Genomic DNA, 21,142 nt, shown 5'->3' with positions numbered 1-21,142 from the left:
AATAGGCATTTCTAACCCAAGGGAAATCTCCTAGACTCCACAGCTATGCAGTATGGTTGTGTAAACATTAAGAGAAATTCGGATTCACCACTTCATCTTAGGGAGTAATTTCTCATAGAAGTCTGACCTCCTGCCACCCTTGATGGATACAGAAATCTCCAGGAAATTGGCCACATATTTGAGAGGACAAGAACATGGGATGAGGGACACCCCAACTCTGACCCAGGTATACTTTTTCTTTTCCTGGAAGGGTCCCAGCTTCCCAAGCATACAAGTGTGAAGGGGATGAAGGATTGATTGCAAAGACCCCCGTGACTGACACTAGTGTTATGTTGACCCAGGGAAGTGGAGGAGGAAATGTCCTGGCTGGGGGTGACAAAGAAGGGCATAGCACTTGAGCCATGGCTCCTTCCAGTCAAAATAGTCCTTGGCAGATGACCCTAAAAACCAAATTAGCAGGTCTTAATTTTGAGTCATGTCTCCAAGAGTGGTGGCTGTGGTTAACACTAGCTGGGCACCCTCTCTTCACCATATTTTTTTTAAAACGTCTGGGACATAACCAGAGAATAAGGAAGATGCTGGGTTGTGGTATGATGTGACCAGGCCTACGTGGGGACCAGGTAAGGTACTGGCTCTGAAATCTCCATGTGCCCATTTAGAACTGGAGACTGATCCCAGGCTGATGATAAAAGAAGGGCACTAGGGAAGTGCTTGCTACCTGCCTGTTCATAGGAGGCTCTGTAGAAATCCAGATTGACCAGGATCTCAGGTTCAGAGACCCACGGAAACCAGGCAGGTCATGCAAATTAGTGAAATGGGCTGGGACAGAATCTTCCTTGGCCACCTGGAGAATAGCACCTTGACTCAAGGGCAGCCACTTCTCAACTCTAGCATCAGAATGTTGTTAGACAGGAATGCACATCCTGTGTTGCCAGACAACCCACACTTTCAAGAGATACAGAAAATCCACTTTGTTTTATGTTTTCAAGTAACTCAACAATTTTATAACACTGTACAGGCCAGATCAGAACCTTAGACTGTCAGTAGGCAAACTTGGCCCAAAGAACATTAAATTCATGTTCTTTATCATTGCCAGGCATCTTTCCAGTATCTGTTTGGACCAATAAATTATTTCTCCAGTAAAATTAAGTAAATAATTCTGCCTCCCTGGAGCTTGGTGTCTCCAGTGTAGAACATATTTAATCCCTGACTACAATTCCAGATGTTTCTTTGGAGATTAATTCAGTTATTCAAAGTGTCCTAAACACTAGAGAGACAAAGCTGATAGTCAAGATCTTCGCTCATATTCTACAGAAACAGTGAGGAGAGAGGGATAAAATATATATCCATATGTACATATGTATATAAACACACTTACACATATATGCACACATACACATGCACATTGCACACACATGTGCATTCACAATGTGGATGGATTGGGGTATACATCATAGGTAAAGCCAACAGGATTTGCACATGGTTTGGATACGGAGAATAAAACAAATTGTAAAAAAGTAAAGGTGGTGCTTAGAGCTGTGGCTTTGAAACAGGTGAATGAGGGCTAAGGAATTGGGGCTAAGGAAGTCTGAGGAAGAATCAAGAGTTCTGAATTGAACTTGTCCAGTCTTAGTTGGGTATTAGACATCCAACTGGCAATATCAAGTGGGGCTCTGAAGACCATACTCAAAAAAATAGAAACAAGTTTGTGGCTTCCTCGAGACTACATAAGAAGTCAGTGGAAGTAGATTTAAAAATCTATGAAGATGCTTGTAACGTTAGTTGACAATCACCAAAGCTAGTAGCAAAATTGACCTGGGGTCAGAGTTTATGTTCTATATCACCAGCATCTCAATCGTGTTATACTAGTAGTTCCAGATGATTTTTTTTCTGATTGTATGATAAAGTTGTTGGAAATATGCCTCTTTTAACTTTTATGGATCTGTCTAGACATACTACTAAAGAAAGTGTTTCTATTCTTCTCTAGAAATAGGCCTGAAGTTTGCTCTTCCTGCTTCTTCATTATACACCAAACCCAAGTCCCAGAGAGTGGCTTTGATACCAGGAGCGTAGAACAGGAGCGTGGAGTGGAATGGCCTCTCCAGCCTGCATGCGTACAGACACACACCCTCCTAAGTACATTCTAGGTGAATGCTCACATCTGTGAGTGTCAAGAACTATGCAGTGATCTTTATTAATTAAAATTATTACTACACTATGAAAAATGGCTCATTACCTCTGGCATTGTAACCATGCCTACCTACCAGGTTTTTTTTTTTTTTCCTCCTAATAGAGCTCAAGGGTTTACAGGAACAGTAGTACTCCTTGCAGTAGCTGTGATTTTTGACAGGGTGCACACTTGCCACCTCCTCCTAATTAACCGAGCCCTTTTGCCCCCTACGCTACCTTGTCAGTGTCTAGTGGTCCCTCAGCACTCCTCCCAAAGGACACTGTGGGATGTCAAGTTACCATGAGGAGTAGAGCCTCAAACCCAAACAAAGGCAGATTGGACTTCCAGAATAAATCAAACCCCACTTAGAGTAGAAGTTGTTCTTATATCAAATGGGTGGTGAATACTGGGGACCATTTAGACCAGTTGTCACTGACTACAGAAAAAATAAGAATAGAAAAGGACCTAGATAGTTCTTCCACTTTACAAAACTATCCCGCTTCTTCCCCAGAGAATGGGCCTTGCCTTCATAGAAAGGGGCAAAAGGAGTGCCTTGGTCTCTGCTGTGCTGAAGAACTGGTTCAAATTACTGCTCAAAGTCAGAGAGAAAATAACTTGCTTTATTAAACCTTCCTAGCCAAAAATCAGCCTATTCAGATTAATATGCCTCTAGGTATTGCTTTCCAAATGTTAGGAGCAATGACCTGGAAAAATGAAAATCTTTATTTAAGAATGTTGATGTCTGCATCTATATGGCTGGATCTTTAGCTGTCAGAAGAAAGAAACAACCATTGGTTGGAGATAAATAATCTTTCACCGTCCAGATATGAAACGTGCTATTGCCTCAGTGAACGCTTCTAGAGAGTAGGGCTGTAAAGTATGAATGTCTGTTTAGGATGTAGAGTCACAAGGGGATGTCACTGCCATTCTAACATTGGAAGAAGCCAAATAGGCTATAAAATTATAGTTTTTAAGCTCATTAGAGAGCCAAGGATGTCAATAAACCTAAATGAGTTAAATTCCAGAAAGCAATGAGCCCTTTCTTGGAGAGTACAGACTTACAGCTGCTGTCGTCCCTAGTGGTGTGGTGAAAGAAGGAGCACAAACCAAAGAATTTTATAAGCCTCCCATGGCCATGTGTGAGCTGGTAAAGACGAGAGGTCCATGGGATCCCTTTCAGAGAATAACTCGGTATCCAGCCCCCAAACATTTCCCATAGACCTAGAACAAGTGTATGGGAGTAATGTATTAAAGATTGGGGCAGGCCAGAGACCTGAAAGATATCTCCCCTCCCAAGGCACATGAGGCCCTCTCTAAGTGCAACACACTGAGACGCATTGCAGGTGGGGAGGGGCAGGGAAAGAGAACTGCAAAAATCTCCCTGAGACACCATAGACTTGCATCCAGTGATTAGAACAGCCGACTAAAGCTGGGACCGAGTAGGCAGGGGAAATCCCTTTAAAACTGTGAAGCTCTTCACATAGTGTCCTGCAGTAGCCATCCAAACGCCAGGAGTGGGGTAGCCTGATGGAAAGAGACTTCCCAAGGAATAGAAAGCCAGGGGTGGGACTGGAAAAAAAATGCAAAATTTTTCAGTGACCCAAAAAGTTGGTGATAGGGTTGGAAAATGGAGTTTCTCATTGTTCAGAAACCTATAAGGCTTAAAGAGATCTCCAAATCTCACGTCCTCTCAGATTGCAAGCCCTGCTGGAGGGAGAGTCTTGATGACACCCTCAAAACATTTAAAGCTAGAAGGAAATTAAATCTGACCAAAGCTGCAACAAAGCCAAGGCTCAGCTCAACTCCATATGGGATTAACTCATCCTTCCGCAGTACCAGCCTTGCAGGAAAAGGGGTGTGCTCTTTTTGGGGATAAAGTTTATTCTACACCTTCAGTCCTTTTATATGTATGTTTTTGCACACAGTAAAAAACTTAGGAGATACACAAAGAACCGAGAAAGTTTTACCATGGTCCAAGAAAAGAGCCATGAAATCAGATCCAGAGAAGGTCCAGTTGTTGGATTTATCATACAGGGAGTTTGGGGGAAAAAACGTATGATAAATACATTAAAGGATCCAAAAAATTGTGGACAATATGTGAAAAGATGGGGAATTTGTCTAGGGAGAGGGAAACTATGAAAGAGAACAAAATAGAAATGCTAAAAAAAAAAAAGAACTACAATCTCAGAAATAGATAGTTCATTTGACAGGGTTACAAACTAGATATAGTACAAAAGAGGATTTGTCAACTAGAAAACAGGAAATTATCCAAATTAAAATAGGTAGAGGGAAGACTGGAAAGAAAAAAAGAAACAGAGCATCTGAGATCTCTGAAATAATATCAGATGGTCTAACATATATGAAGTCAAAGTCCCAGGAAAAAAGATAGAATGAAGCAAAGGGAATATTTGAAAAGATGACAGCCAAGAATTCTACATCAACTGAAAGATTCAGAAAATCTCAATAAACAACAAGCAGGGGCAAAACAAACCAAACCATCATCTTGGCAACCAGTCAAACTGCTGAAAATCAAAGGAAAGACATAGATCCATGACATTCATACATGACAAAGAATGGCTGACTTCGTTAGAAACAGTGGAGTCCAGAAAACAATTTAATGAGATGTTTAATTAGACAAAAGCATTATAAGTCATGCTGGCCTTGAATTCTTTATCCAGCAAAATATCCTTGCAAAAATGAGGGTGGGATACAGACTTTTCCAGATAAACAAAATCTGAATTTTTTGCCAACAGATTTGCACTATAAGAAATATTAAAAGAAGTATTTCAGGCTGCAGGAAATGATACCAGATGGAAACTTGGATCTTTACAGAAGAATAAAGAAGATCATAAAAGCTTTAAAATGTGTGTAAATACTTTTCAGAGTTTTTTTTCCTTTATTCTTTCTCTCTCATTTCTTTCTTTTTCTTTCTTCCCCTCTAAATCTATCCATAGACACACACACACACACACACACTTTTAACAACCTACAGACCATATAAAGCAACAATTTTAAAAATGTATTATGGAATTAATACCATATGTAGAATTAAAAAACATAGAAGAACAAAGTGTAGGAAGGGTAAATGGAATTTTACTGTATAAATTTCTTACATTATTCATGAAATAATATTACAGGCTGAGTACCACTTATTTGAAATGTCTAGGACCAGAAATGTTTGGGATTTCAGATTTTTTTGGATTTGGGAATATTTGCATATAAATAATAAGATATCTTGGGGATGGGACCCAAGTCTAAACACAAAAGTTCATTTACATTTCATATACACCTTATATACATACCCTGAAGGTGATTTTTATGCAATATTTTTAATAATCTTGTGCAGGAAACAAACTTTTGACTCATTTTGACTGAGACCTGTCAAATGAGAGCAGGTGTGTAATTTTCTATTTGTGGCATCAAGTCAGCACTCAAAAAATGTTGGATTTTGAAGCATTTCAGATTTCAGATTTTTGGATCAGGTGTGCTCAACATGTAGTCCATAATTTCCAGAAGAGTTGGGGTTGAGCCATCCATAATTTTTAATGGGCAAAAATGGCACCATGGGAGTGGGAGACTGTGGTAAGTTAAAGATGAATAGTGTCATCACTACAACGATCATTTTAAAAATAGTACAAATAGGTATAACAAAAAGATCAATAGTAAAGGTACAATGGAATACTAAAAATGCTTCATTCACGCAAAACAAGGAAGAATGAATAAAGGAGAAAAAGATAAAAAGATACAAAAGACAGAATGGAAAATACAAAATAATAACATGATGTTAGACTTAAAAGCAATCATATCAGTAAGTATGCATATTAACTAAACATTCTTTTTAAGAAGAAGAAATTATCAGACTGAATGAAAAGCAAGAAAAGCCTTTATGTTGCTTTCAGTAAACATAATTTTAATATAAAGACACAGATAGATTGAAAGTAAAATATGGAAAACAATATACTATACAAACATTAAGTATAAGAAAAATAGTGTAGCTATATTAAAGTAGACTTCAAGACACAGAATTCTAGTAGAGATATAAAAGGACATTTTATTATTATAAAAGCTTCAGTCAATTAAAGATATATAAACATCTTAAATGTGTATGCACCTTAAAACAGAGCTTCAAAATATCTGAAGCAAAAAGTGGCTGTGCTAAAAAGATAAATAGACAAATCCACAAAGACAAATGGAGACTTTAAATTCTCTTCTCTCAATAGTTGATAGAACAAGTTGAAGAAAAAAAAAGCAGAGAGCAGATAGAAGATCTGCACAACTCAATCAACCAGCTTCATGGAACTGACATTTATAAAACAGACCAAAAACTGTGAAATATACATTTTTTTGCAAGTGCACAGAAAATGTCCCAAAAAACCATATGCTAGGCCATTAGAAAGTCTCAATAAATTTCAAAAGACCAATACCATAAAGAGTATATTCTCTGGTGACAACGGCATTAAATTAGATACTAATCTCAATAGCACACCAAGAAAATCTCCCCAATATTTGGAAATTAAACATACTGCTAAATAGTCCAAAGATCAAAGAATAAATTACAAAAGAAAGCACAGAATATTTTCAGTGGAATGTTAACGATTTCAAATTGTGTAGGCTATACCTAAAGCAGTGCTTACAGGGAAATGTATAGCTTCAGAAGCCTATCTCAGGAAACAGGAAACACATTAGAGCAATCATCTAAACCACGACCTTAAGAGGCTAAGAAATGAAGAGTAAATTAAACCCAGAGTAGGTACAAGAAATAAGACAATAAATAGATGACAAATAAATGCAACGGAAAGAGACAACCAATAAAGACAATCAGCAAAGTCAGAGGTTGTTTTTTGGAAAAAGTTAATAATGTTGATAATCTCCTCAGTTTGAATGATCAAGAAGTAAAGGAGAAAGTAAACCACAAATTGCCAGTATCAGAAGTAAAAATAAGGAAGATCTTCAGAGATCCTATAGACAAATATAATAAAAGGAGCAACTTTATGCCTCCAAATTTGACTTAGATAAAAGAGAAACATTTGTTGAAAGCTCAACCTAAAATGTACACAAGAAGAATTTTAAAATATAAACAGCCCCGTATCTATGAAACAAATTGATTTGTCATCAAAACTATGAATTTTGTTAAACACTAAGGAGGAAGGAGTGCCAAACTTAACACAAACACTTCCAGAAAATAAAGAAGAAGGAACAAATCCCACCTTGCTTGATAAAGCCAGCATGACCCTGATATCAAAATCATTTGGTATCAGTTTTTAACCAGGCGTATTTTTCCAACTGCTTTACCTAAACTAACCCTATTTAATCCTCACAATAGCCCTAAACTGTAAATATTCATTATTATCCCTATTTTACAAATGAGAAAACAGAGGCACAGAGAGGTTAGAAACTTGCCCAAGGCCACACAGTTATTAAGCAGTGGGACCACGAAACTAATACAAGCCTACTGTTTCTCAAGTCTACTTCTTAAGCACCACACTATACTTCCTCCTTAATACTAAATTAGATCAAAACAGTGAGCGTGTGCAGCACAACGCTTGGGACAGCATGAACTTATTAAATAAACTGAACGTCCAGTGGGAAGCTAGAAATACAAAATTGAAGCTCAAACTGGACCTACACATCGCAGCTGAGGACCTGTAAGCATTCCACTTCAGTTCTTGAATATGAATTCATTTGACCCAGCGCATAGCTGTGTGCACACCCATGCACACTCATGTGTGCAAGAGTCCCAGTGAGGCAGTTTACAATTTGAAAATGCAAGCCTACCACACTGGATAAGGAAACGGAAGACAACTGTCCTTATCTCTCTCTCCAGCCCTCCCTGATCCCTGCAGTCCTTGCCAATGCACTAAGAGACTTGTCACACGATAATGAAAAACTGAAATGTGACGGATTCAATTACAATTTATATTTTCACTTAACAATCAATTACCTTCCCCTTGTTGGTGGAACATCATTAAGCGATGATACCAGCTCTGGAGAGAAATCCTCTTGGGGAGGGGAGCAGCTAGCCCAGAGAGAGTTGAACAGGGTTTTGAGTCTCCCAGGAATCTGGGCAGAGGGAAGAGAGGCACGGAGCAGGAACAGTGGAAGGATTGACTTCCTGGGGCTGCCCAGGGGTGAGAAAAGAGGTGTTCTCTGCCTGTCTGGGCCAAGAAAGAAGGGGTTAGGGAATCCCCACCTTTCTCTGGACCCTCTTCGTCTACCTGTGGGGGCGTCCCTGGGATCTAAAATAAACAAGAAAGTTGAAGCTCCCCCTTGGATGTCACCCAGAGCAGCTGATCCTGAAGTTAAATATTTGCAAAGCGGGGGTGAGCAAGATAGACTTGCTGAGGACGCAGCAAGGGTGCACTAGGGCACAGGCAGCCTCCACTAAGATCCTTCAAGAGGTTGGGGGAGGCTCCATGTTTGCTTGCTACCCAGGTGGGCTTTGTAGAACTTAAGAGGCTCTCTGGGGCTCTGCCTCTTGGAAACAGCAGCGATAAGCCCTGCACAGATGGAGCAGCCTCCAGACAGCAGCCGCCTGGGAGGATGAAAATTGAAATCCCAGCTTTCCTTCAGGAAGATGGAAAGAAGGGAGGGAATCCCAATGCAGAGTTCTCCATCTCTCTCGCTTTCTCTCTCTCTTCTCCACAAGGGGGCGCACAGCCTGACGCAGCTTCCCTTCTAACAACCCCCCAATTTTGCATTTTCAAGCATGCAAATCTGACTACGTCATTTATGCTTAAAACCTCTCATTGCTATAAAATAAAGCCTAAATTATTTAGCATGGCATTTGAAGGGGATCAGAATATGCCACCCTGAAATATGTCCCTTTGGCATGTGGATTATTTTGAGCTGAAGGCAATTGAGAATCAACAGATGGAGAAAGAGTTCTCTGACCCCCGAATCTGTCTAAAAGCAGGGACAAATTTCCCATTGTGAAGGTGACTCTCACCCTGCACTAGGAAGGGAAGGCAGAGTGACTCTTATCACCAGAGACGGGAGTCAATACCAAGATGAGTTGGCATAACAGACCTTACTAAAATAACCATTGTCTTCCACTAGTTCCCCAATATATTTCCTAGTCACTTCCCCATAATTTATCATCCCTTCAAAGCCCGAATTATCTTTCCTTTGTTAAAATGGTATATAAACCCCTAAGTCTAACTGCCTCTTTGAGTTTCGCTGATTTTTTTCTGTGGACTCATGTTCACATAAATATTAATAAAAATTTTGTGCCTTTTCTCCTGTTATCTGTCTTTTGTCAGGCATGTAGGTTCAGTAACTGAACCTAAGAGGGTAGAAGAAAAGTTTTTCCTCCCTGACACATTCAAAGTCCTTCTCAATCTTGCTTCTGTCTCACACACCTTCCAGGCCTCCTAAACTTGACCCCATTCTTTTTTTTTTTTTTTTTTGAGACGGAGTCTCGCTCTGTCGCCCAGGCTGGAGTGCAGTGGCGCGATCTCGGCTCACTGCAAGCTCCGCCTCCCGGGTGCACGCCATTCTCCTGCCTCAGCCTCCCGAGTAGCTGGGACTACAGGCGCCCGCTACCACGCCCGGCTAATTTTTTGTATTTTTAGTAGAGACGGGGTTTCACCGTGTTAGCCAGGATGGTCTCGATCTCCTGACCTCGTGATCCGCCCGCCTCGGCCTCCCAAAGTGCTGGGATTACAGGCGTGAGCCACCGCGCCCGGCCTGACCCCATTCTTTAACCACTAAGTGCCTCCTGGAATTTACAAACATTTTTTGCATTTTCACATCTTCTCCACTTGACCGCACTCTATGAAGCTTTTGAAGTTCCTTTGAATATTTCCCTCTCCTGAAGCCTTCCTTCAATGTCCCCAGGAGATTGATGCCTGCTTTACCTTGTTCTGAAGGCACTTTTATAATCCCACACCATTATAATAATTATGGCATAATGAATGTTCGTTCCTTTATTTATATCCTCTCTTCACAATGTTCACATTCTTTGTTTCATTAATTCCAAGTTGAAAAGCACACAGTAAAGAGAGAAAGCCTGAGAGCAGTAAGTTCTACTTCTATCCAGCTGTTTGCTCAGACAAATTGCTTAACAATTCAGCACCTCAGTTTCATCATCTGTAAAATGGGATTGCTATAACCTATCTCTTCGGTTGTAGCTGCATGAAATGAGTTGCTGCATGAAAACCCCTTGGCTCAAATCCTGACTCACAGTAAGTGTTCAATAAATGCTGGTTATTAGCTATTTGATTTTTTGTTTACTTGGAATTTCATGAGAGTGTCCATTAAATCTTAATGATCTTTGTACCCAACGTCAAAAAGGCTATCACAGAGCTTGGTGTTTCATAAGCTCTCGAAAGAAAAACAAGATGTGTACCGAATGAATGAGCAGTCACTATGTACAGATATTGTGAAAACAGTCACTGCTGGTATTCGGAACTGCAAATATGTAGTTTTGTGTAACATTTCAACTGCTGATCCTGTCAAATGTGCTTACATGGAAGTATTGTGAAAACATTTTAAGGGCTGATACTGTCAAATGCATTGAGGAACCACTGTGAATGTTGACATTGTCAAATGGGGTGTCAAACATGGTTATATGAAAACAATGTAATAGCAGCGTATGTGACATATAGATTTATATTAAAGATATTGTACCAAAGAGCAAGGTTAAAGCATAGCACAGTCCCAGTAAAATTCAAAGTCCTACCTTTCAGCTCATTGTGTTAAAACTACAACGGATCCAGAAATTAGGCACATATTAATTCTTTTCAAAACATTATGTTGTTCTTGGGGGGGGGCATGTAAAATTTAGAATTAAGGGCTCCTAACTTAAGATTGCCCTAGGAGGAGTGGCAAAGGTGTCCCTCTTGCCCCACAGTGAGGCTTCTGCACACCTTTTAGTCTAACTTCATGGAGCTGGGGACTGCTGTGTGAGCAATGAGGTAGGGTGGTCTAGGTGTTCAGATGGCAATCTGGGTCTTTGGTCATAAAGGCTGGAGTCTGCCATTACTCAGGCAAGCCGCAGTAAGGGTCAGCAATGAGATGCCCTCTGTCCCTTTGCATAGGGGTTCTGATCTGGCAGTGACAGTGGGGTTCCTCTAGGATGGCCTGGATGACATAACCCAACCCATGCCTCACCCAGAGCTCCACTGTGATGCCATCCTAATTTCCAGGACCCTGGAGTTGGCTTTCACACGTTATATTATTTTCTCTTTCTCAAAGGTAGCCATTGTTTTCCAGCTCAAAATCAAAATAAACACAAAAGACAAAAAAAATCCTTTTCTTTACATTGCATTAACTTGTCTATTGTATCCAGGAGAGAAAAATTATAGTTCTTTTTTACATCTACTGGTCACATCATATCTGAAATCAAGTGTTCAGGTTAGGAAAGGGAATCATAGAATTACCTAAAATTTTTGGCATCAAGAATCACAAAATGTTTTTCTCCTCTGTTTATATCCTCTGTTTACAATGTTCACATTCTCTGTTTCATTAATTCCAAGCCTGGGAATTAACCCGTAGAAAATTATCCCTGATGTGGCAAAGATTCCAGAGATTTTCATCAGAGCATCATTTAAAATAGGAAAAACGTTATATAAGCTGGACATAATAAATATGTAATAATGATAGATTAGGTAAATTGAGAACAAATGGTGTAATGTGATATGGTGTGCGTCTATTGAAATGGAGTTTGAAAAAAGGTCTTGATATCAGAAAATATTTATAACATCAGAGAAAAACAGCAACACAAATTTTACACAAAATGAGTATGTTCGTGTATTTGTATCAGTGATATAAAACAATACAATGGTCCTACCTGGGTACTGTCATTATGTAAGATTTTTTAGGGTCTCTTCCATGTGTTTTCTATATTTTCTAAGTTTTCTACAACATTTCTTCTTGATGCTAATATGCATCCTTGCAGACTATTTGTGCATTTAATGCAGTGTTTCTTTTTTTTCTCCCTCTCACCCCAATTACTGTTAAATTGATGGTGTGTCTTAAGTCAATTGTATTTGTTTGCTAGGGCAACTGACATAATGAAGTACAACAAACTGGGTGGCTTAGACAACAGAAGTTAGAAGCCGGAGGTTGAAGATCAAGATGTGGGCAGGGCTGTTTTCTCCTGAGGCCTCTCTCCTTGCTTGTCCTCACAAGTCCTTTCCTCTGTGCATGCACATCCCTGGGGTCCCCTCATCTTATAAAGACACCAGTCCTATTGGATCAGGGCCCCACCCTGATGACCTTGCCTCACCTTAATTACCTCTTTAAAGTCCTGTCTCCAAATACTGTCATGTTAGGGGTTAGGGTTTCAATGTATGAATTGGGGAGAAACACAATTCTGTCCATAATATCAATGGGGTCTTAGAATCAAGAAAATGCAGCATAACTTTCACAATCCATGAAAAGAATGAGCATTTGTTGAAGGAAACAAGAGCCATCACCACACCTCCTCCTATGGCTGGGATGCTATGGCAGTCAGCTGACCCATCGCTGACCACTGCAGAGGCCAGGACAAACCATCAGGTGAGAGGTTAGACCTGGAACCCCTCTTCATCAACACGCCTCCCCTCCCCAGTTCAAAAGTGGCTCCACCATATTCTTCTCTATCGTTTCAACAATAACGTGACCCCCCTTCTGTATGCCCACTCTGACAACTCTCACACAACTCTCAGGGCCGATATTTTGACCCAGACCATAATGAGTCTTATATTATAATTTAACCCTTACGGAATAAATCTTTTATCTCTAACCACAGAGTGAAATTCTCCTAGCTCACTCCTATTCCTCCTCAACCAGCTGCTATTTTGGAAAACATTCTTTAATTATTCCCCATCCTGAAGCAAGTCTAAGATAGGTGCTCCCTTCTGAGCTCTCAGGGCCACTGTCAGTTTTGCTTCACCCATTTATTGGTCTATCAACCTTACACATATGCATGTGCACTCACACACAAACACACACACACAAACACAACATACACACAAACACACACACAAACACACACACACAAACACAACATACACACAAACACACACACACACACGGTGTGAGCTCCTCAGTGCTAGAAATTCTGTCTTAGCCAACTGTCCACCTTCATGGCCCAATACAGTCACGTATTAGCTATGTGTCCTTGGGCAAATTACTTAATACTTAACCTCTATGCCTCAGTTTCCTTCTCTGTAAATAGGGATGATGCCATTATCTACCTCGTAGGATTGCTGTGAAAGCTAAACGAGATGGTGAAATTGAGAAAGTGCTGGCTCAGAGTCAGTGCTCAAATGTGACTGATGATGATTATGACGACAATGGTGCCATACTCTGAGCATGTCAAGAGGAGGGAAGGAAGCTTCATCCGAGCAAGGGGAAAGTAGTCTCCACCTTTTCCCTCTTCTGTGAGACCTACCACAGATCTGTGTACTGGAGTCATTTCTCAAACCAGGACTTAAAGTAAATGAATGATTTGGGCTTCATCTTACCTGGGGAACTTGGGTTTTGTAATGACAAACAGCAGGTGGGCTCTTAAGAGTTTAACCATCATTGATTGTGGCTGGGAAGAAGAGATGGATAAATGTCCTGTATTCAATATGGAAAGTCAACACTGTTCAACCCCAAATACTTGAATCTAAATAGTTCCTTCACAGCTCCTTGTCCTGATCAATGAGTGGCCTGCAAATATCCCAGCATTTCCTTCTTCTGTGCAGTGCACTCTGCCTGTGACAGGCCATCATGGGGCACCCCATCCACACCTCCAGGAATATCCCTGTCCCACTGTGAACGCCGTAAGTCGGGACCACGGCAGAAAAGCGCTACAAGGGGCAACGAAAGCCACCTAATCTGACTCTGAAACTTCACCTCTGAGAATGTATCTTCATAACATTATTGAAAAGGAGGAAGCTCCATGTGTATGAAGATATTCACTGCACTAGCATCTATAATTTTGAAGATACTAATAACCATACAAGAAAAGTTCAGTGTGCCCTAGCATTTACAATAGAATATTCTACCATTATGAAGAGAAGTAACTGGAAGTCTGCACTTACAGCTAAAGGAGAGACCAAAATTGTGTCTGCACTATGATTACAGTCATGTGAAAATATGTATTCTGTGGCCAAAACACAAAGTATGCCAAGTATCCAGTTATTCTCTTAGGAAGGAAGGGAATTGGGGGATTAGGAAAGTGTCTTCCAACATTAAAAAAGAAAAAATCCTCAGTGTTTTTATAGGAAGGAGTATAGGCTAAGATCTACTTCACAGGTGGTTCCCAGATGTTTGGGAATGCTTCCTAACACAAGGGGGTTTTGCACTTGGGCAGCCCCTGTTGACTGTCACTGTTCTAAATATTCCATAAAATCCCCAGGCAAAAAGTGCTTCCCAGGAACATTATCCTGCATGGATGGGACTCCTGTCATTGGTGGCTGCCTATTCCTTCTTCAGAGTTTTCCCAATTTTAAGAGACTTCTGAAGTCTTTCCTTTTGTTTCCTCCTTGTTTTGTATACTTGAATTATTAATTTAACTAATCAACTGGTGCTCACTAAATGTTTCTGAAGAGCTTCTCCACTTGTTTCTATGACTTGGGTGACATTCAATTCTGCACTCCAATGGACACACTCCAAGGGTTCAATGCCACCCCCTCAAACAAGGCACCCCACGAAGCACTGCCAGGGCCTGCCAGTTCACTCACAGTCCAGGTCAGAGCAGGGCTGGCTGGAGCCCTAATATTTTTCAGATTTTGGTTCCATTTCAATAATGTTCTAAAATGTGTCTCAACACAGTGGGATATAAACATGAGTTTTTTTCGATTCACTGCCTTTAATCAAGCCTCATCTAATCACCCATTCCCATCTCTTAATAGCACCTTCATCAAATTTCATAACTTTCTGATCACTTTGGGTTATTAAAAGTCAGATATGTTTAAAACTTCAATCTCAAACTTAATTTAAATCGTTCTGTTCCCTTCCCCCAACCCCCAGCAAGGCTGACAGGGACCCTGACTGCTTGGAGTGAGGAACTCTGGACCCTTAGGCCTCTCAACCCTTAAAGGCTTGGCTTCTCTGGAGCTCAGGGTGGAAAGAGCATGGAACAGGAATGCAAGCTTGGTAGTTAACTCTGCTGTTGGCCTCAACTCTCACCAACAAGCCTCCATCCGGGGCTGCTCCCCTCCCCTGCACACTCCTCTGAGATGGGAGGTCCAACTCCAGCTCTTACCTCTCCGTGTACCTTGGCACACTGCAGTCTCCTGCTGCTGGGGCCCACCACCCACACAGCAGCAGGTGCCAAAACAGGCAGGGCAACTCAAGCCCACCCACCTTCCACATTGTCCACTGGACCCATGGAAAATTCATGTCCTCTTAAAACACTGAAATGCAGACACGCAGGCTTGTCTCTGGTCACACTGTGTACACGCTGCCCTCTCTCCCTCCTTGTCTCTCCTCCTGCTCTTCCAAGCATAGGGCTAGATCAGAAGGTTGGTGATCTAAGCAGACGTTTAATTCACAAATTAGAATATGAGCTTCTTCTTCTAGTTATAGGCACCCTCAATTCTCTTGAGCCCCTCCCTTGACTTGGGGAATTAGAGGTGAATGGAAGGGCGAGAGGTTTGCCTCTCATAATGAACCCCATGCTGCAATGACTTTAGCTTACACTTTCTCTCCCCTCCAATCCCTTCTCATATACACACTGGGAGGGACCTGGGGCAGAGCTGGTGGCAGCAAGGCTAGTGCTGTATGCGAGTGCTGGCAGTTCCCTCCAGCTTGCACAGGACTTACCATCTCTTTGTCCTCAATTTCAGCCCCAGTGACCAATTCTAGATCAACAGGAAAATCCACTCAAGTTTTTATTTCAGATGTGAGTTTAGATGTGGGTCCATATCAGCCTTCTCTTTCTTTTGAGCTTAGTTCACATTTGAGAAAAGGATAAAATCAGGTTTCACCTGGCTCTGGCTTTAGTTAAAGAGTGAAGATCAAAGACCGACTAAACATAAAACAGGGCTGAGCTGAGCCAGCTGGAGGGCCCAGCTGCAGAGGGTGGGTACTGCATGGGTCGGGTGGGGAGTGAGGGAAGCACCAGAAGAGCTCCCGTCCGTGGACCCACCCGGCATGTGAACACACCAAGAGATCTCCAGGGAGCCATAGCACCTCCATCCTCAGACACTCCCCACTGACTCACAGCTGATGTCTTTCCATTGTTCACCTCTTTGGACTTCAACATCTGTAAAATGGGAAGAAACATGTCTTCCTCAACAGGATGCCAGAGAACTTAACGAGACGATACTATATGTGAAGCACATAGGACAATGTTTAGCACATAAGGAGCACAATGAATTCCCAACCCACCAAACTCCCTAGAGAGACCACATGAGTAGGAAGTACATGGTCCTTCTGCCTTCATATCTCTCAATGGTCCAGCCACTTCTCAGCAGTGCCACTGCACCAGGCCCACTGCAACAGTCTCCGCTCTGAATCCCTGCTTCCACCCTTGCTCCCACCATCTATTAGAATGATCCTGATGAAAGGTAAGCTGGATCATGACACTCCTCTGCACAAAACCCTGAAATGGCTACTGTCCTCATCAGAGTGGATGACAAAGTCCTCACAATCACCAGCAAGGCCCACATCTTCTGTCCCCAATTGTTGTCTTGTCCTATGACTCCTCCTTCCCTTTCTCCATCACACAGGCCACTTCAGATAAAGCAGACCTGTTCCTGCCTTAGGGCCTTTGACTGAATCATCCCTCTGCCTGCAATGTTTTTTCTCCCAGTATTTACCCTGCCATCCCTTACTTCTTTCCAGTCTCGCCTCAGATGTCACCTTCTGGCGCAGCCGTCCCTGACCACCCTATTTATAATTGCATCATTCCCCCACCTGCCCCATGACATGCCCCACCCCATTCCCATTTTATCTTCTGCATATCATTTTTTCTTCTAACATACCACATAACTTGCTAATTTATTTTCTTGCCTGTCTTCCCCTTCCCACACACATACATTAGCATGTAAGTTCCATGAGGGCAAGAATTTGTATCAGTGTGATTCACTGCTGTGTCCCTAGCATCTAGGGCAGTACCTGGCACATAGTAGGTGCTCAGTAAACATTTGTTGAATGAAGGGCTGAATGAACACAAGGACATGAGTACTTGTGAGCCGGAAGTGTAAGACCCAGTTAACTGCTCAAAAAGCCAGATCCAGTCTCTCTGCAGCTTAGGATGATGCTGAGAATGAATCAGAGGAAGGATGAAGTCAGTTTGGAAGAGAATCTCTGAGCTGAGTAATTGTTCTCCACCCCTGCCTCATCTCAATTTAGACCCAACACTGAAAATTCATTCTGAAAACATCCTCTTTAGTCGCTCAATCACTTATTTCCTCTGAACGCCAACTTGTCTGGGGACCAAAGTCCACAGCTCTTGCAAGTAGAAGCTGTGCCAAGCAGAAGAAAAAGCTAAATGATTCTTTAACCATTTTGACTTCAAAGAACAAACGTGCTGCCTCAAAGCCTCCCAGCTACTCCCCGGGCTCTCTCAGGTACCTGCCCTCTCAGACAGTTTTTGCCCAGAACATTGACTCACCCCTTGGATTGAAGGGACACAATCCTTTCATATAGGTGAGTCTCTTCTCTCATAAACTGCAAGCAAAGCAACAGTTAGGTGCAAGACTATGATTAACTGCCAAGTGCTTGCTCCATCTAAAGGCATTTAAACTAAAATAAATAAGTAAATTGCACCGTTCAAGTCAAAGAAAACACTCTACACCTGCAAACTGCCAGTCTTGATTGCAAGCTTAGCCCCTACAGCAATGTGGAAATATAGCAGGCACTACATAAATACCTCCTGACTGTTGACTGACTCTCTTGGTACAAAGTACTCACCCAGGTCATGGAAAGCAGCCTAGACCAGTATTAAAAATACCTAATTCAGGAAGAGATTCTCCCATTTTGTAGACATAGTGTGTGGAATGTTTGTTTCCCGTTCCTCTTTCCCCTGGTTCCTAATCCAGAGGGTCTGTAGGGTATCTGTGAACTCACTAGTCAGCAGACAGAGCATGAGGATGTATCTGCATGTATGCAGGCAATGGTGAACACAGGAATACAGAGGAGATAACTGGGGGTAGGGAAGGAAGAGTCAGCTCTTCTCATTCTAGTGGAACCTCTATCCTAGGTTGAGTTTTTAATTAGTGTTCCAAGCCCTTCCATCAAGTTCATACAGTCCCTGCTTACCAATCACACATATGGGTACTGACCCACACACCCACACACCCCTACATGCCTCTCTGACCAGCCTTCCTTCTTTCCTTTCCTAAATCCACTTTGGCTTAATCTACTCAGTAGCCTTTAGAAATCCTCAGGACATTTGTGGTGTTAAAACAAGTGTATTTCCATTGTATTGCACCTGTATTTCTTGTAAAGAGCAATTTCATTTTGTGTCTCCATTGTATTCAATCTGACTTTTGCACTCTGAAACTTCTTCAAACAAAGCTCTACTTGTGAAGCAGGAAACACAGCTGACAGCCTCATGATCACCCAGTATTTTTTTTTCAGAATGAGGAAATTCACACAGGGCTCAGCCTAGAGCAGGCCAGCCCAGTAGCAGCTTCATCCCAGTGAAGGGGAGAAACACAGCCTCCATCAGTTGTAAGAAGAGTTTTAAAGGCTGTAGGAGGCATTACCCCTTCTCCAACTCCTCATCTCCCCACAACACAGAGAGGAGACTCAGGAGCTGGAGAGTGAATGAGTGAACACTAAATTATTACAACAACCTCTTCAATCATCTTTTGACTCTAATCTTACCTCCATTCAAATAATTCTCCATTTCAAATCATTCAAATAATTTCCAGAGGGATCTTCCATGTCACTCTTGTCCTTAAAGCTGCTCAGTGCCCTCAGGGTAAGTCCAGTCTTCTCAGCTTGGACTTTCCTCATGTAGGTGCAAAATAATTTCTGTAGTTCATCTCTGGCACTTACTCCCTCCCCCTACCATCCATCCAGCCAGCCAGATCCACCTTCTTTCATTTGAGGCATAGACCATCTTCCCTACCACCTTTGGCCCTGTGGCCCTGTGCCTAGAACATTCTTCCTTCCCCCACTCCACCCCTTTTTTGGTCAATCTTGTCCTTGGTTGAATGAAGACAAAGGTGGAATAAGTGATGGGCTCAAGTGGACGTGTCCAGTCTGGGAGTTCAGGGGAACTATGTCTGTCCCAGGTTGGCCTTGGGGAATCACCATGTAGCCCCTGAGACTTTCAGCTCACCATTGAAAAAGGAGTGCCTGCTGGTGGGCAGAGGAGTCTTGGAGGGACCTCGATGGCCTAAGGGATGTCCCAAGAGAGTACACAGCAACGATGTGCCCAAGAGGAGCAGCACCCCAGAGCTAAGCAGCTGCCCCCATTTCTTCCCTGGCTCCCACTGTTTTCCATGCCAGAAATAGCCAGCATCATTCCTCAAGCAAAGCTTCTCTTCCTTTCTCTAAGTAGCTACACCCCACTGTGTGTGAATGAGTTGGTTCTATCAGCAGGACCACAGTACTTAGGGCGAAGATTCTAACCAGCCCCATTAGCAGCAGCTACTAGCTTGGACAGAACTCACCAAATCATTTCATCTGTGCTGGGTGTTCCACCTGCAGGTCATAGAATATTCAGAACAGTAGACTCAAAATAAAGCCCATCGGAGCAGAACACCCCAGGGTCTGGAGAGAAACAGCTCAGATCACTGGCGAAAGAAAAGCTTCACCCACACATGTGCTTTCACCATGTCCAAGGAACAGAGGCCTGAGGAAGCCCTTGGGGATCTGGAGAAGACATACCCAGATGGCCTGGGGAGTTGCTTTACATGACAGTTAGGAGATGGGAATCAGTTCAGAATAGAGAGAAATGTCTACTTCATTTCATCAGGAGTTGCAGTGCAGAAAATGGTTTATAACAAGAAATGGAAAGAACAAAGGCATTCCTTAAATAGTTCTTCTCAGTTTAAGAGCTGATATGAACAAAGCTATTATGGGTTGAATTGCACCCCACCTCCCCAAAATTCATATGTTGAAGGCTGAACCCCCCCACCCAGTATCCCAGAAAGTGATCATATTTGGAAATAGAGTCATTGAAGATGTCACAGTTAAGATGGGCTCATTAGGGTGCACCTTAATTCAATATGACTGGTGCCCTCATAAAAAGGAGAAATTTAGACACAAAGCCACAGACAGACAGAGAACTCCATGTGAGGATGAAGGCAGCCATCTGGGTGATGCTTTTACAAGCCAAGTAATGCCAAAGATTGCCAGCAAACAACCAGGACCTAGGGAAGGCATCTGGAACAGATTCTTCTTCACAGCCCTCCAAAGGGACCAACCTTGACACTGGACTCCTGGACTACAGAATTGCAAGACAATAAATTTCTGAGGTATAAGCCACCCAGCTTGTGGTAATTTGTTATGACAGCCTCAGGAAACTAATACAAAATGCAAGCAACATATCCAGAAATATTTTATTCCTCGGTGCCCATCTCAAGCGCAGCGAAACCACCTTTGAAGCCTCTGTGCCAACGCCACTCCATTGGGTACTGAAGGCTTCCCAGACCTGCAGTGCAGATCACAGGCATTGTCTTACCCCGTACCATCTTGGCATCTCCCTGGTAGTCTCTGTGATGCAGAGACAGTGGAATAGAGTTGTCATGAGTGCAGGCTTTGGAACCAAACAGACCTGTCTTTGAATCCCTCTCTGACCACTTAGTGCCCATCTGGCCACTGTTTCTCATCAGTGAAATGGAGCAGACAACAATGCACGTGAGACAATGCATGGAAGGGGCATGTGGTGAGCACGCCCTAAATGGAAGCTAGTGTGATGTTGGCTTACTCAGCAAGGGCCAAAGAAGATGAAGTTAAATTAGGGGCCATCCCTTAAATCAGCTAAGCCCTTAAAGTTAAAGGAAAAGAAGATCCAAAAATGCAAGAAATGTGGGTTACTGCTGCAGCCCAGGGGGCTCCTCAGCAGCGTGTGCTGGCCTAGCAGAAGGTCTGCCC

At 42.3% G+C, this 21,142-nt stretch overlaps 2 long non-coding RNA genes across 5 annotated transcripts in view; both read right to left on the bottom strand.

Moving 5' to 3' along the window:
- Window positions 1-8,430, bottom strand: part of LOC104004903 (uncharacterized) — a 181,165-nt gene extending 172,735 nt beyond the window's left edge. Inside the window, exon 1 of one of the 4 annotated variants that reach the window (XR_677989.4) lies at window positions 8,112-8,430. This is a non-coding gene — a long non-coding RNA (uncharacterized LOC104004903). The remainder of the gene's footprint in view (window positions 1-8,111) is intronic. The other 3 variants (XR_001715528.3, XR_010149609.1, XR_008546192.1) reach the window with 3 other exon arrangements.
- A 7,541-nt stretch (window positions 8,431-15,971) lies between these two features.
- On the bottom strand, window positions 15,972-17,917 carry LOC104004905 (uncharacterized). Its single transcript, XR_001714480.3, has 3 exons — window positions 17,706-17,917; window positions 17,207-17,351; window positions 15,972-16,352 (listed from the first exon to the last, which is right to left on the bottom strand). It is a non-coding gene; the product is annotated as an uncharacterized LOC104004905 (long non-coding RNA).
- Window positions 17,918-21,142: the final 3,225 nt, after the last annotated feature.

Source organism: Pan troglodytes, chromosome 12 (assembly GCF_028858775.2).
Source record: "Pan troglodytes isolate AG18354 chromosome 12, NHGRI_mPanTro3-v2.0_pri, whole genome shotgun sequence".
In the NCBI taxonomy this organism is placed as follows: Eukaryota; Metazoa; Chordata; class Mammalia; order Primates; family Hominidae; genus Pan; species Pan troglodytes.
This window is presented reverse-complemented; position numbering and strand designations above follow the sequence as displayed.